This window comes from Lucilia cuprina, chromosome 3 (genome assembly GCF_022045245.1).
Source record: "Lucilia cuprina isolate Lc7/37 chromosome 3, ASM2204524v1, whole genome shotgun sequence".
Classification (NCBI taxonomy): Eukaryota; Metazoa; Arthropoda; class Insecta; order Diptera; family Calliphoridae; genus Lucilia; species Lucilia cuprina.
In genome coordinates, this window is record NC_060951.1 from 213,780 (window position 1) to 224,494 (window position 10,715).

Sequence of the window (10,715 nt, forward strand, 5' to 3'; positions counted from 1 at the left end):
GTAAAAACGTGGTATAAATACATATATTAATAGATATACTATTGAACTGCCATCTATATTTCAAAACTTAATATAATATATGATTTAGCTGAGACATGCACCCTTTTGTTAATATTAATTATTAATTTTAATGGGTTTAAATTTTTCTAATATATATACATTGGATGTTAATATATATATATACATTGCCCTAAACTTCTTCCCGGAAAAAAAATCTGTCCTCTAAGTAATATTTATGTTTGTGTGTTAAACTCTTGAGGCTCAATAAAATTCTCTAACGTTGTGCAATAAGAATTTCCCCATAGTGGTGATATTGTAAAATCTCAACTTAGGTGAATTGTGTGTATCTGCATAATTGTTAATAACTTAATGAATGTTAGGTAGTTTAGTGGTTGCGCCGTCTAGACGTTTGGGTAGGTTTTTTCGCTTAAATTTAATAACAGGGGTTCGACTCCTATACATGTATGAGGGTTTGTTGTGTCCGTCTTGCAGTTAAATTTTCCTAAGCACCTTTTCTGTGTTAAAACAGGCATTATTTATCCCTCGTTCATTTCCGCCACACGTCACTTGCTTTACCAATGCATTTGGAACGTTGCCAAGAACCAGGAGGGAGATTAATCAAAGTCTCTGAAGGAAGCTAAGTCAGACGTTGCATTACTTGTGCCTAGTCGCTTAGTGCCAATCGAGATGAGATACATTTTTTTTATTTTAAAGAAAACTTATTTTTTTAATTTCCATATTTAAAGCAGATTATTATTTAGCACGATAATTGTCGCATTAGAACAAAAAAGTTTTTGAATAAATAATTATACATATTAAAATCAATTACTTTTTTATTTAAAATATATATTTGTAATTAAAAACAAAAAAAGTGAAACATATTTTGCCTTAGAAAGATGTTATATATATATATATATAATATATATTATATATATATATATATTATATATATATATATATATATATATATATATATATTATATATTATATATATATATATATATATAATATATATATATATATATATATATATATATATATATATATATATATATATATATAATATATAATATATATATATATATATATATATATATTATATAACATAATACTCAAACTGTATACTATCAGTATCAACTAGCATATATTTGTCATAACTTGTATGGACCATTAAGAATCTACCAAAGATGAAAGAAAGCCGCCCAAGCAACAAAATCGAAATTACAAATAAACAACTCATAAGAAAAACAAGTAAGATTATTATATTCCGCCATACGGAATTTTATGTACCCAACATCAAATCATCACCTATAAAATTAATATTAATTTCTGAAAGATTGACTAAAGCCAAAAATGAACTCAGTTCATCTAGATCGTCCAGACCAGATCATCTAGATCGTCTTAGAATTTTTATTTTTACTTGATGGGGTCTATCAACAATATTTCAATGTGTTACACACTGAATGACAAATATTTCTTGTCAAAAAATCTATTTTTTCTTTTTTCACTTAAATTTTTATCAAAATTGAATACACACAATTTATTTAATACCTAAATATTTGTTGTTTCATATACATACATATGTATATATTTTTTAATATTTTCAACAGTTGAATTTCAAAATACGCCTAATTTATTGGGCCACCTTGTAAGTTGATGGATGTTTAGGACATTTGTTTGTGTTAATAAAAGTTAACATTAAAGTATGAATGATTTGTTCAAATAGAATTTAGAGTGTGAGAAGTAGACTAAGTGGCTGTCTAGTTAGATTATTAGATAAAACCAGAGCTTGAAGGTATGTGATCATTGTAGAATTGGTAATAATTTATGTGTAAAAAAAATAAAATAATTCAAAAGGAATACATTTTTTATAGCAAATGGTATCAGTATTACTATTTCAATCCGCTTAATTAGCAATTGTTTAAATCATTAAATATATATATTACTTTTACGTAATAAGAATAAATACTTTCAAATTTCTGTTAATGTCATGAGTAGGCTCAAAAACTTTATTGTTTTCGTTTTTCTGTATAGAAAATCATTAAAAGAATTGGACAATTGCCAACAAAAAATATATAAACAAAATATTGTTTAGTTAATGTAAAAATGTCATAACTCAAAATTAAACATCAAAAAAAAAAAAAATGATTCGGTGGTTTTTATGTATTCAGTTAACTGAGAGTGAAAGAATATGAAAACTGCATATTTTGATTAACTTTCTGTCATTAAGAGACCACTAAGTACATTTTTGATTATTGTTAACCGTTTTTAATCAAAGTATTTGAATATTTCCATTACGAATACTATTGCTGACACTACACTGAGTCTATTTATATGTCTGAGCAAAATTTTGCGACAACAAGACATGGTGTAAATAGTGGAGTCAATAACAAGTACAGTAGTTCAATGTGTTTATATTATAAATTACTAGACATTTTAGGCCAATAAGTTATGTTTGTTTAGAATATTTATCTAAATACTAACATACATATTTAAACTTATATAAACATTATATGCAAATTTTTACATACATATGCATATGTATATATTTTTACATTACAATGCTCCCAACTTTAAAGACTTAAATTGGATATTAGCCAATTTCTTATTTGTACATATATTTTCAATTCAATTTTTTTACTTTTAAATTTATTATTTTTTTACTTTTTTACAAAATATATTTTATTGTATTGAAATTTTTAAGCTTGACAAATTTTTGCTTTTTCATTGGTGTGAGGTGAAAACATTAATCAAGTGTTATTTATTTGTTAAAAAATAATGGGATTTTAAAATACTAAACTTGTTGATATTTATTTGAAAAAAAAATCACAATAATTCACATAAATACATATTATTATTTACATACAAGTATTTTGTTAAAATCTTCTCACAATCCCTGAATCGATCACAGTATCTGTAATTCAGACCTAAAGTTTCTAAAACCTCTTTCTTTTTGACACAGACAATCTCATAAATATCGGCAAATTGGGTTTGATAAATGTCTAAATGGTCTAGTATAGAACTCAAAGTTTTTGGTTAGCCAGTTAGTCAATTTGAAATAAGGGTCTTATTATAACAAAGGTTTATAAGACAAATTTTCATACTAAATTTTTTCATATAAAATTTTAATTTATAAAATTTTAAAATCACAAACAAATTATAAAAACAGAACATGTAAATCCAAGGTGTTAAATAATTGATAATTTTTAACGCAATCTAAAAGATGTTAACAAATTGATAAAATGCAATTGCACTGCTGACGACACACACTACTCACCTCTAAACATGTATACTGAGCATGCGTGTCAATGTTTTCATATAAAATTGGCTAAAAAATATTGAAAAAAGCATTTAATATTTTTTTGTTATAACGACAAGTGTATTCAAATGTTTTTTGTTAACATTTCAATCATTTCTTTCTCTTTTAACACTTGCATATTGATGTTCAAGCCAATAGTCTATTAAAAAATTTAGCTTGTCATTATATCGCGCGATTTTTTAGTTTATTTTTGTACAAATTTGTTGAAAAATTACACATTTGTTAGAAAATTTTTATGTATGATCACATCTGATGTCGAATGGCCAATAGAAGGGAACTTTTTTGATACATTATTTTCACAAAATAAATATGCTTAAAGCCAAATTGCAACGATTAAGAAAAATGACCATAGCTTGGTTAATAAATTAAACAAAAAAGTAAAAAAAACATATAATTCTTTTTTTTTTGCTTCTGTTTGCTTTCCTTTTCAATAGAGAATGAAAAGATCAAAGAATTTTTTTTTGTAAAAAAGAAAAATTTTGTAAGATTTTTTTTCAACGAAAATGATTGTAAATTCTTAGAAATAATTATGAGTGGTAAGAAAAAATTATATTTTATTATTTAATAAAACATTTTCTTAACAGATGCAGTATTTGTCTACATTTTTAAGATTAGAAAAATGAACACAACATACTCACAAAATTTGAGAAAAAGGCCATAATAATGATGACAATAATCATAATGAAGATTTGATAGTAGTATTTTGCTAGAATATACATACATACATACATACATACATACATACATACATACATACATACATACACTGCTGTCGGTCGGTAAGCGCTAGACAATGAGTCAACAGGGTATCTCTAAGATGAGAGTGAATATGTTGATATGTATGTAGTTATTTGAGGTTGTATATAGTGATTTTTATTAATTTTGCGATAACATGATTTGTATGGCATTAAAAATACCTTACACTTAGAAAATTTTTTTTGATATTTTTTGTGTTATTCAAGTTTAAGGTTAACATATGACTCACACTTTTAGAATTACTTATTTAATCGCTAAATTAATGTCAACAAATGTTTTATTATATTAACGAAATTTTAATTAATTATATTAACAAAAATCGTATACTTTTCAGTTAATTGCAATTTAACAGCAGTGGGATCAATTGTGATTCAATTAATGTTGCTTATGGTAACCCGTCAATACCTTTTCCAATACCAGAGGAAATCATTATACAATCGAAGAAGTCAGTATAAACTCCAAAGATTTCAACATATGTATTAACTAAATATAAATTTTCTTTATAATTTAGGCAAATATCAATCAAAACTAAAATTCTAACAGAATTTCAAAATGGCTGCAACAATGATCATGGATAAGTGAATTTCAAAATGGCAGCGAAAGCAGTGGAAAAATTCTATTGAAAAATAGAAAATTTTGAAAATAATAAAATAATTTTCTAAGTGTAATTTTATACTATCCAGTTGTTTTCTTAAAACATGTGTGTGATATATTTAAATATCTACCATGCACTTAAGATAAAATATAAGTGTATCACTTAAATTGCAAATTTTAATAATGGAAAATCAAACTTGTATGCATTTTTATTGAATTTTAAAAATAACAAAATCATTGCATTTCTTAGATAATTTAATATATTCAATGCATTTAAATAGAAAATTTAAAAACAATTTATAAAAATACGGCACACTTAATTTATTTGATTGTTAAATACAACAGCAATAAATAATATAATTTTAATTAAATTAAAAAAAAATAAATACAATGTAAACAATTATAATTTAAATGTAATTTTTAAAACTATTGATTACATTTCAAATAAAATGTATTTATGGAATTGTAGCTTAATTTTAAAAAATATCCTATTGATTAAAAATTAATTTTACAAAATTGTATATTATTGGAAATTTTTTGTTTAACGTTATTATAATGGTTTAGGAATTATATTTGTATTCTCAACTTAGTTTATGTTAAAGTTAAATTAATAATATTTAAAATTTAAATTATTTTGTTTTAGAAATGAAAAACTTGTACAACCATAGGGAACATATAGATTTCGTTTAACTCCACAATGAATTTGACACTTTTTCCTTGTTTCAACTGCAGATAATGAAGATTTTATGATTGTTTTCTAACTTTTTTTATTATTATTAATTTATTTATTTATCATTATTAAAATTTTAATCTATTGTCAAGTGTTAAACAATTTATTAGTTTCTTGAATGTCTTGTGCTGTTATTTAGTGAATATCTATGGATATATGCTTATAAATTGTTGTGTGTTTGTTTGTATGTGTATTTTAATAACAAAATTTGCATAAAAACATAGTATAAGTCACATATATGTATAAGTTTATTTATATTTATAGTGGTATGTGTATATTTACCAAATTGGTAAACTAACGTATTATATTTTTTTATATTATGAATTTCTAATGGCGTTATTTGACAATGAGTCAATGTTGTTTAAAGCTTTAAAATCGAAGTTGGTCTTATGTTTTGTCAGGCACATTGACAGTAAAATTTCTAAAACATTCAAACTGAACTCAGAAATTTAAATAAGACTTTATTGTTATTATGCGTTGCAAGTGTATACATTTGATTTAAAACCAATCAACTTGCACAAGAAGTTGTAGCAACTTAAAGTCGTGAATTGTTTGATTGTTTATGCTTTTCTTTGACAATGGTTAACCATGACATCAAGTTTAGCTTTTTTACCATTTTGTATTTGAATACTTAAGTCTAAACACAGACATACTGTCTAAATAAATAGTTAATTTATTTATTGGCAAAAATGTTGTACATACTAAAATGCTTAACCTGCTACAACTGCTAGTGGCTGCTGTGGAGTTATAATATTTGTTCATAAAACAAATATTTATGATATAATATACAAATAAATTTTACTACAAAAACAAACAAAAAAACTCCACCTTGTTAAAAATACTATTACATACATATACAACAGATCAGTTAAATTGTTTTGCTTTCATTATTAAAATGATTTTAATTAATTGCAATAAATGTTGCTGCGAATAAAAACAATCATTAACTTCAAAGTGATTTGTCAGTCTAATGTGTTATTCAGTATTCTGTTGCTATTATTGTAGACTCAAGTTTAGATCCTGATTAATTTGTTTTGTTTGAATTTGCATTCATGTTGAAAATTTAGATTTTGATCATTTTCTAAATGTTTTTTTTTTTTATTTTTTTTTTTATTTTAAGATAAATTCTTTTGTAGTAGTCTAAATAACACTTTAATCTTGTTTAACGTTGCCAATTGCTAAACGTTTTGTATAACAAATCACATTTTAATCGATATGTCTTGACTTCAATTAAACAAACAAGTCTAACTGACGGTCAGTCACAATCGACAGCCAGTAACTGACTTATTTGGTGTGGAAATACAATATTTTTTTTAAACAAATCTATGTTCAAATGTCAGGGTAAACATTTTATGGAAAATAAGCCATCAAAATTATTTTTTTTTAGTTTTAAGCTCATATTTATATTTATTTTAATATTTAATTTTAATACCATTAAAAATTTATATTTTAAAGCCTACTGTAATTAAATAGCTGCCTAAAGTATGCAGGAAGAATTATGGCAGTTTAATATAATATTTAATAACGTCATGACTCGTCATGCGTGCGTATAAGTATTAAAAATAAATTTATCAAAAATTTAAATTTTCAGGTTTTTTTTGCGCTTTTCACGGAAATTTTTAGTCGGATTGGGCTGGAAACCCGACTGGAAAATCGACTCCATTTTCATACCCATCATGAAATATTCATGTTTTTTTTGAAAAAAAAAAATGCCACGCCCACTAATGAGGCAGAAAAGCTGAAATTTAAGCCCTTCTAATGTTGTAATTTTCTTGTTTATAGAACAAATAGTTATCGAGATATAAGGATTCAAACTTTGGTCGTAAACAACCAAAAGCTTTCAATGTTGTCCTGAAACAATTTTTAGACTTTGATCAATATCTCGACTGTTTTAAAGAGTTTTTGAATAAAATTTGGCACTGTTATAGAATGCAATATTGTGTTTCATATAAGCATTACCGTAAACTGCCACGCCCACTAGACGCGGTAATAAATGGGCGTAAATATCAAAATGCAACTTTTAATAAATTTTGTATTTTTTTTTCCGAAACAATTGTAATAATCTAAAAGCTTAAGTCCTAACCTTTCATATGATATAACTTTTTGGCTAATACATCAAATAGTTCTCGAGATATAACGTTTTAAACTTTACTTGGACACAACCGAAAACGGTCAATTTTGTCCTTGAAACCATTTTTAGGATTTTACCAATAACTCCACTATTTTTAAGAATTTTGGAATACAATTTGGCAGTTAGATAGAATGGAATATTGCGCTTCATATAAGCTGTACTATAAGCGTCTAGTGTCCAAAACAACCGATAAACACGAGTTTTAATTATATTTTCCACATTTTCACCGGGTTGTTCAACCGCCAGGCGGGCCAAAGGTTGACCATCTTGTAGACCAATTACCAATCTATTATATAGTGAAACATTCACATCAATATTTCATGTAGTTTCTGAGATATAACATGTCAAAGAAAATAGTGTGCAGGAATCCACCTACTACCAGGTTCTGGTGACCTGGTGTTTTACAAAAAAAATTGCAAAATTATTTTTTCAATTTTTGTGGCCTAAAGACAATTTTGGTTTTTATTGAATATCTCGATTGTTTTTCAAGTTAATTAAATGAAATTTAGCATGTAGACAAGGGGGAATATGAAGAATCTTTTCCGAAAAAGAAAAATCTGCCACGCCCACTAATGAGGCAGAAATGGGCGTTAATACATTGTTGCCATTTTTGACACTTTTGGTTTATTTTTTAACAAAATAAATTTATCCATCTCAAAGCAGAAATCTTAGCCTTTCTTATGATGTAACTTTCATGTTTATACAACAACTACTTCTCGAGATATAACGTTTCAAACCTCGCTCGACCACAACCAAAAGCTGTCAATGCTGTCCTGAAACAATTTTTAGACTTTGATCAATATCTCGACTGTCTTAAAGAGTTTTTGAATAAGATTTGGCACTGTTATAGAATGCAATATTGTGTTTCATATAAGCATTACCGTAAACTGCCACGCCCACTAGACGCGGTAATAAATGGGCGTAAACATCTAAATACAATTTTTAATAAATTTGGTACACTTTTTCGGAAACAATTGTAAAAATCTGAAAGCTTAAGTCCTAACCTTTCATATGATATAACTTTTTGGCTAATACATCAAATAGTTCTCGAGATATAACGTTTTAAACTTTACTTGGACATAACCGAAAACGGTCAATTTTGTCCTGAAACCATTTTTAGAATTTCACCAATAACTCCACTATTTTTAAGAATTTTGGAATACAATTTGGCAGTAAGATAGAATGGAATATTGCGCTTCATATAAGCTGTACTATAAGAGTCTAGTATCCAAAACAACCTATAAACACGAGTATTAATTATATTTTCCACATTTTCACGGGGTTGTCCAACCGCCAGGCGGTCCATAGGTTGACCATCTTGTAGACCAATTACCAATCTATCATATAGTGAAACATTCACATCAATATCTCAAGTAGTTTCTGAGATATAACATGTCAAAGAAAATAGTGTGCAGGAATCCACCTACTACCAGGTTCTGGTGACCTGGTGTTTTACAAAAAAAATTGGAAATTTATTTTTTCAATTTTTGTGGCCTAAAGACAGTTTTGGTTTTTATTGAATATCTCGATTGTTTTTCAAGTCAATTAAATGAAATTTAGCATGTAGACAAGGGGGAATATGAAGAATCTTTTCCGAAAAAGAAAAATCTGCCACGCCCACTAATGAGGCAGAAATGGGCGTTAATACATTGTTGCCATTTTTGACACTTTTGGTTTATTTTTTAACAAAATAAATTTATCCATCTCAAAGCAGAAATCTTAGCCTTTCTTATGATGTAACTTTCATGTTTATACAACAACTAGTTCTCGAGATATAACGTTTCAAACCTCGCTCGAACACAACCAAAAGCTGTCAATGCTGTCCTGAAACAATTTTTAGACTTTGATCAATATCTCGACTGTTTTAAAGAGTTTTTGAATAAAATTTGGCACTGTTATAGAATGCAATATTGTGTTTCATATAAGCATTACCGTAAACTGGCACGCCCACTAGACGCGGTAATAAATGGGCGTAAACATCTAAATACAATTTTTAATAAATTTGGCACACTTTTTCCGAAACAATTGTAAAAATCTGAAAGCTTAAGTCCTAACCTTTCATATGATATAACTTTTTGGCTAATACATCAAATAGTTCTCGAGATATAACGTTTTAAACTTTACTTGGACATAACCGAAAACGGTCAATTTTGTCCTGAAACCATTTTTAGAATTTCACCAATAACTCCACTATTTTTAAGAATTTTGGAATACAATTTGGCAGTTAGATAGAATGGAATATTGCGTTTCATATAAGCTGTACTATAAGCGTCTAGTGTCCAAAACAACCGATAAACACGAGTTTTAATTATATTTTCCACATTTTCACCGGGTTGTCCAACCGCCAGGCGGGCCATAGGTTGACCATCTTGTAGACCAATTACCAATCTATCATATAGTGAAACATTCACATCAATATCTCAAGTAGTTTCTGAGATATAACATGTCAAAGAAAATAGTGTGCAGGAATCCACCTACTACCAGGTTCTGGTGACCTGGTGTTTTACAAAAAAAATTGGAAAATTATTTTTTCAATTTTTGTGGCCTAAAGACAATTTTGGTTTTTATTGAATATCTCGATTGTTTTTCAAGTTAATTAAATGAAATTTAGCATGTAGACAAGGGGGAATATGAAGAATCTTTTCCGAAAAAGAAAAATCTGCCACGACCACTAATGAGGCAGAAATGGGCGTTAACACATTGTTGCCATTTTTGATACTTTTTGTTTATTTTTTAACAAAATAGATTTATCCATCTCAAAGCTGAAATCTTAGCCTTTCTTATGATGTAACTTTCATGTTTATACAACAACTAGTTCTCGAGATATAACGTTTCAAACCTCGCTCGAACACAACCAAAAGCTGTCAATGCTGTCCTGAAATAATTTTTAGACTTTGGCACTGTTATAGAATGCAATATTATGTTTCATATAAGCATTACCGTAAACTGCCACGCCCACTAGACGCGGTAATAAATGGGCGTAAACATCTAAATACAGTTTTTAATAAATTTGGTACACTTTTTCGGAAACAATTGTAAAAATCTGAAAGCTTAAGTCCTAACCTTTCATATGATATAACTTTTTGGCTAATACATCAAATAGTTCTCGAGATATAACGTTTTAAACTTTACTTGGACATAACCGAAAACGGTCAATTTTGTCCTGAAACCATTTTTAGAATTTC

The 10,715-nt window shown here is 27.1% G+C and overlaps 1 long non-coding RNA gene across 1 annotated transcript in view; it reads left to right on the forward strand.

Moving 5' to 3' along the window:
- The window catches only part of LOC124419131, a 40,185-nt gene extending 35,191 nt beyond the window's left edge, over positions 1-4,994 (forward strand). Inside the window, exons 2-3 of the long non-coding RNA XR_006940423.1 lie at positions 4,410-4,520; positions 4,587-4,994. This is a non-coding gene — a long non-coding RNA (uncharacterized LOC124419131). The remainder of the gene's footprint in view (positions 1-4,409; positions 4,521-4,586) is intronic.
- The last annotated feature ends 5,721 nt before the right edge of the window (positions 4,995-10,715 follow it).